Genomic DNA, 7,052 nt, shown 5'->3' on the forward strand with positions numbered 1-7,052 from the left:
GGGTGCTAGAAACTCTGCAGGGGGCCCAAACATTTGAAGACGCCATTTTTTTGTTTTCTGTTATTTTGAAAGTGTAAATGATGAAATAAAATCTAACTTTTTGTGACATATTATAAGAATGTCTAATCTGTCATTTGATGCCTTTTGGAGATTTTTCCATCTTTTCTTGGCTTCTTTATGCACATTAATAAACATTTTTACCTGGGGGGCCCAAACTTTCGAACCTCACTGTATATCTCTCTCTCTCTCTCCATGATAATATTCTGTCAACAACGTTGATCTAACTGCAGGAGAAGAAAAACCGCAGCTGTTGCACCACCCTACGCAGAGGAAATGGAGGTTAGATGTGCTCGGACCAACCTCAGCTGCAACCAACTTAATCAGTAGAGTGCAGTTCTAGAGTGCCAAGCCCTGAAATGCATGACGTCCTGTACCAAACCCTACAGCCCAGTAGTCCCACTCCCTTACTCAGACATTCATCTTTACACTGGACGGTACACTGCAGCACAGAGTAGAACCAGATCAAGAGAGGAAGACAACAGGGAAGGAGGGAAGTATGACTCCATCAGCTCTCATGGCTGCATCTGGTAAATATCAGCTTTTACTGTGAAAAGATGCATGTAGACTTTATTCCTGACCTTTCTTATAGAATGATGTCATCTTGTTAAGAAAAATTAAAAATCATGTACAGTTCATTTTAGTCTTTTTGATAACAAGACTGGATTTATGAAAGTGTGAATAATAACAAGTTTTACATGGAATAAAATTCAAAGATAGGCTTTTGTCTTTGTAGGGTTGTATCTTCTAGGGTTGTATATGTATTTTCTTGAAAACAGTTGTGTCTGTGGTTGATGAGTGCTGTTTTAAAGGGAGGGGTCGTAGTGTTTTACCTTGTCTGACCAACAGTCCAGTAAAAGAGACAAACTGAAACATACACTGTACATTTATCAATGTAAGTAACCTGCTGATTGATTCTCCGTTTCGACAGCCGCCAGCTGTTTGCTTTCCAGTGTTGGAACAAGCATTCAGAGCAGAGTGAAAGATGAGAGCAGATCAACACTCAGCTCTCATAGCTGCCTTTACGTTCCTGTTTCTTCTGTCCGAAGCATCTTCTGGTAAAAATCAACTAAATAATGTCTAAAATCTCCAGTTATTTCCTTTAGATTTCACAGTAACACTACTGTATGATTTTACAGTAGAATGCTGTAAAGGTACATTACAACCTTGTCAACATGACAACATCACAGTAGTCTATTACTGTAAAAAGGAAAATCAGAATATATCCACTAAAGTACTGTAAATAGTACAATAAAAAGTATTTATCTCATGTTGTGTTTAATTGTTTTGTTGTTTTCTGTAATTGAAGTACAGTACCTTTACTGTGAAAAGAAATCACAGCAACTTGCTGGACAATTGTTACAGTAAGTTACTGTAAATTTAATGTTAAACTAGTTCCAGTGTTATTGTTTTTCAGACCTGGTTGTGGTATCAGTGTCCCCGGGACAGGATGCCTGTCTGCCCTGTAAGGCCGCTGACCTCCCCATCAGAGCTGTAGACTGGAGCAGACCTGACCTGGAGCCAGACTGCGTCCTCTTCTACAGAGATGGACGTCTGGACGCAACCCACCCGCATCCGTCCTTTAGGGACAGGGTAGACCTGGTGGACTGAGATCTGAAGCGTGGAGACGTGTCTAAAGAATGTGAGCGTACACGACGCTGGAACATACGAGTGTCGAGTTGCAACAGGTGGTTTCAGTCGATAGCTGTATAGTTTAGCTGCTCTATTTGGCATTTTTAATCCATTCACTTTTTATATATTATTTAAGATTTTTTAAATGGGCATTGAGACGTGAACGTGGAAGTATAATGGGCCATATTGATTTGAGCCTTTTACATATTAGAGAGATGCTCCAGCTTCACTTAATCAGTAGAGTGCAGTTCTGAAAGGGTGCCATGCCTGTGGGTGGATGATTCCTGTACCAAACCCTACTGCCCAGTAGTCCCACCCCCTCAGACACTCATCTGTACACTGTACAGTAGACTGCAGCACAGAGTAGAACCAGATCAAGAGAGGGCAACAACAGGGAAGGAGAGATGTATGACTCCATCAGCTCTCATGGCGGCATCTGGTAAATATCTGCTTTTATTGTGAAAAGATGCATGAAGACTTTATTCCTGACCTTTCTCATAGAATGATGTAATCTTGTCAAGAAAAAAAGAAAATTCATGTACAGTTCATTTTAGTCTTTTTGATAATGGGTTAGGGTTAGGGATCCTTTTTTGGTGTATTTTTGGATATAGGCTATGTTTTGATATTATAGAAAGTTTTTCTGTTTCTGTCTTTTAAATTGTCTAAAAACTAGATCGTAATTAGGACAGCAGGACTCAGGGGCGGTGGCTGGGGCACAGTCGAAGGGAAGGAATGGAAAGTGAAGTTAGCCGTGTGAGCTAATGCATGCAGACTACCGCATTAAAGACAGAGTCCAGGATCCCAGTGTGGACCGAGAGGGACCACACACACTTATTAGTCCCATAGTGACCACTTCTGACACCCGTCGGACAGGACAGTCGCGTCACAGAAAAAGGCACTTTTTATTCTCTTTGATCGGGTTAGTTTGGGTTTAACATCCTGACGTCATCACGTAATCAAGCCATCACGTTATCTCGCAATACTGTTGTAGACAGGAACCTTTACCATTTCCTATTATTATAGTTTCCTGCAGATTCTCTCCCTGTGCTATGTTGATCTTTTTGTTGCGTTGTTGAGAAGCAAACCAAAGGAACTTTACTTGGGGTTTGAGGAGCTGCGTCATGTATTCGGAGAAAAACTGAAACCTACACTGTACATTAACTACTGCGTACGAAGTAACCTGCTGATTCATTGTGTTTTGACAGCCGCATCGCTCTCATGGCTGCCTTTCTGTTCCTGTTGTTTCTTCTGTCTGAAGCAGCTTCTGGTAAATATCAACTGTAAATAATATGAAATCTCCATTTATTTCCTTTAGATCTCACAGTAACACTACTGTATGATTTTATAGTAGAATGCTGTAAACTAGTTCCAGTGTTATTGTTTTTCAGACCTGGTTGTGGTATCAGTGTCCCCGGGACAGGATGCCATTCTGCCCTGCAATGCCGCTGCCGTCCCCATCAGAGACTGGAGCAGAACTGAACTGGTGCCAGACTACGTCCTCTTCTACAGAGATGTACGCCTGGACGCAACCCACCAGCATCCGTCCTTTAAGGACAGGGTGGACCTGGTGGACAGAGATCTAAAGGACGGAAACGTGTCTTTACTTATAAAGTATGTGAACAGACACGACGCTGGAACATACGAGTGTCGAGTTGCATCAGGTGTTTTCAGACGTGTAACCAGAGCCGTCATCGACTCTGAGCCAATCAGAATCATCCGCCTGCAGGTTACAGGTGAGTGGGTCTGTCTCTGTGTAGCTAAGGTGAAGCCTGCTCCACCATCCACTCATTTCTTGTGTTTTTTCATCTCCAGCTTCAAACAGTGGACGCGACAAGGATGGAACCCCGCCCCCTGTAGGCCTGTACGTTGGACTGGGAGTTTTCTTCACACTACTTTTTTTTACCGTACAGTTGATAGTGGACCAACGGCATTTGAAGCTTAGAACAGGGTAGGCAAACCAGTCTTACAATTCACTGATTCAAAATAAGCAAACAATCTGATAATTTGCGCTAAAATGGTCTAAATGTTTGGTTTTCAAAAACGATTTTAAAAAGCTGGTCATGTCTATTTTGTTGTTTCTGCAACGCTGAGGTTGGAGATGATATGCAGCTTGTCAGTATGCTAGGCTAGCTCCACGTCTTCTGAACGTCTGACAGTCATTTCCAGTAAAGGACCATGTTTAGGGTTGTCACCTATGTCTGCTAAAACCTGGACACGTTGACCCCAAACACCAATGTCCATTAGACGTTAGACCCACAAGACAGAACCCGGCCTTTGTGCAGTAGGATTATGCATAGTGCTGAATATTTTAAACTTAGTTTAAAATATTTTACTTATTTATCTTATCTTACCTGATTGCTTAGATACCGGTGCTTGTGCTTGCTACGTCCCGTCCCCTACGAGCCAATGAGAGCACCGTCTACACACAGGAGACACTGACCGCTCTGTGCACAACACGTGTTTCAAGTGGAGAGGAAATAGTAAATTGAACATACATACTCACTAGCGAGAGTGGACAGGTGGCAACCCTAACAGTGTTGTAACAGTCACTGTTTAGCCAGGTAGCTTAAACGTGCTCAAGTGGTCTCAGAGTCATAGATACAACAAGGAGGAAGGAGAGCTGAGATCCACAACACCTAGCACACCTTAGTCTCTGCCCCCCCAGGACGCAGTGCTAGGATAAGATAAGAAAACCTTTATTTGTACCACAGTGGGGAAACTGCGGTTTGCAACAGCAGAGATAGATAAGTGTACAGAGACAGCAAACTGTATTCTATAGTAATTACACATGAATTAGTTAATTGCACTTATAAAAATTATGCACAGATGTAATAATGGCACATGGGTTATATTGCACAGAGTCAGCAGTGTTCGTTGGAGAGTCTGACGGCCGCTGGAAGGAAAGTTCTGCGGTATCTCTCAGCCTGAGCCAAGAACCAAGGACAGCGATCGGTCCGTCCTTTGCACCGAAAACTTTTACAATGCAACAACATAACTAAAGAGCATCAAAGCACAGATAATATACCAGTATATTAGTCATTTGTATTAGGTTATTTTGTGTACACACACACAGCGGTTACCGGCTACAAGGCCAAACCTACTGGCGTCACAACAACCTCTGCTTCCTTCCCAGATGATTTGAACAATTTCTATGCTCGTTTTGAAGGCGCTGATGAGTCACTGGTGCGCGGATTATCTACAACTGGGGATGTCTATGCTAAAGTACCTTTGATTGGAAACACAAACTCAGACACATCATCTCCATTTGGGACTCATCAGGCCAGCATACCAGGTCTAAGTCATTGACACACGTAAAGTTTTTAAATCTGTGAAAATAGGGAAGGCTGCTGGGCCGGTTGGCATTACTCCACGAGTCTTAAAGACATGTTATTGCCAACTTGCCTCTGTTTTTACTGGCATGTTTAACTGGTCACTTTCTCTTTGTGTGGTTCCGAATTGTTTAAAAAAAATAAAGTATAGTTCCTGTTCCTAAGAAAACGACCGCCACTTGTATGAGTGACTTTAGACCTGTAGCATTGACTCCTGTGATTGTGAAGTGTTTTTAACAACTTGTGAAAACATGTCAACAACAGCATACCTGTCTCTATTGATACATTACAATTTGCATATGGATCAAATAGAGCTGTGGATGATGCTGGATTGTTGGCTTTACCCACTGTTTGTCAAGACCTAGAGGGATAAGTATGTCAGGATGCTTTTCGTTGATTATAGTGCCTTTAACACCATCAGACCCTCTATTCCTCTGTTCCCAAAACTTGCAGCCCACGACCCCCAAAGTAACGGTGCAAGTGACTTGCGACCCCCCCACTCTAAACGTATATAAACATTGTGCGCAACCACGCACGCATTATAGGAGTGTCCCAACACGAGCATATTGACAACACAAAATAACACAACAGCCATGACATTATTCTACAGTAATTTATTCTTTACTTTAATTTGAACTTAACCTAATGAGATGGAAGTGCAGTGTGTTTAGAGCACAGAGTCCAGTCCTGGTCTAATGTTGGAGACCGCTACTCGGAGATCCTCCTCCACATTCAATCTCCATCTGGATTTATTTTTAAGGTTCATCAGTGCCGAGAAAGTCTTTTCTCACAAGTAGGTAGTGCCAAACGGCATCAGCACATCCAAAGCCGCCCTGGATAGCTGGGGGTGTTCCCTCTCAGCTAAAACCCCAAACTCAGCCAGATCTTAGAATTAAACGCTGTCTTCAAGGTGTGGTCGCTGGACAGTCCAACCGATGCGTCCTCCAGCTCAGCAGCCAGAAGATTTGTCCTTGTTTCACATCAAAAGAGCCGTTCCCTTTTTATTTATTTGCTTGGTTTTATTTTAAATGTAGCCACTAGTTTTATCTTGTGTTAAAATCATGGCTAACATATGCTATTTCTAATCGTTTTTAAATTTTTATTTTATTTCTGGAAATCAACTTGCGACCCCCCCCCTCTCTGGCTCGCGACCCCCTTGTGGGTCCCGACCCCCACTTTGGGAATCACTGCTTTATTATATAGTCTGTACACATATGACTGTATGGCAAAACATCCCACTAACAGTATTGTGAAATTTGCAGACGACACTGCTGTGGACTCATTGACAGCAATAAAGACACTGCCGACAGGGAGGAGGGGAGGAACTTGATCATGTGGTGCCGCGGAAATAATCTTTCCCTTAATGTGGAGAAAACTAAGGAGGTCATCATAGATTTCAGGAAGAACAAACTCACACATACACCTGTCTATATTAACAACTCTCCTTTTGAAATTGTCAACACGTTTAAATTCTTAGGCATCCATATTTCAGACTCCCTCACATGGTCGTGTCATGTCAGATGTGTCGTTAAGAAGGCACATCAGAGGCTTTATTTTCTGAGGTGTCTTAAGAAATATGGTATGGCCTTTAATATTCTACAGGACTTCTAGCGTTGTACAATTAAGAGTATACTGACGGGTGACATTGTAGTGCGGTTTGGTGGGGCTACTTCACATGATCGTAATCTTCTGACAAAGGTCAAAACTGCATCTAAAGTCATCGGCGTTCCACTTGAACCGCTGCAACATATCTACTGGAAACGCGGTACTAAGAAGGCACGAGGTATTCTGCAGGATTCTAGTCATCCTGCACACAACCTCTCCTCCCCCCTTCATCAGGGAGACGCTTACAGAGCATCCCGACGTGCACATCACGTTATAGGGATAGTTTTTACCCCAAGGTAATAAGGTTACTGATTGATGGCACAGCAAGACGGAGGGCTGGGTTCTGAACTTAGTCACTTATGGCGGTTTTCCACTGCGTGGTATCTACTCGACTCGCCTCGGGTCTACTCGCTTTTTTTGGTTTTCCAT

The 7,052-nt window shown here is 42.7% G+C and overlaps 2 protein-coding genes and 1 long non-coding RNA gene across 3 annotated transcripts in view; 2 read left to right on the plus strand and 1 right to left on the minus strand.

Moving 5' to 3' along the window:
* LOC117962117 (sialoadhesin-like) overlaps nt 1-7,052 on the plus strand; it is a 194,299-nt gene that overhangs the window by 159,298 nt on the left and 27,949 nt on the right. The window lies entirely within an intron of this gene.
* The window catches only part of LOC117962120 (Fc receptor-like protein 5), a 74,273-nt gene that overhangs the window by 20,081 nt on the left and 47,140 nt on the right, over nt 1-7,052 (minus strand). The window lies entirely within an intron of this gene.
* LOC117962156 overlaps nt 1,185-7,052 on the plus strand; it is a 9,940-nt gene continuing 4,072 nt past the window's right edge. The window contains exons 1-2 of the long non-coding RNA XR_004660583.1: nt 1,185-1,195; nt 3,856-3,866. This is a non-coding gene — a long non-coding RNA (uncharacterized LOC117962156). The remainder of the gene's footprint in view (nt 1,196-3,855; nt 3,867-7,052) is intronic.

The sequence above is a fragment of the Etheostoma cragini genome, chromosome 19 (assembly GCF_013103735.1).
Source record: "Etheostoma cragini isolate CJK2018 chromosome 19, CSU_Ecrag_1.0, whole genome shotgun sequence".
NCBI lineage: Eukaryota > Metazoa > Chordata > Actinopteri > Perciformes > Percidae > Etheostoma > Etheostoma cragini.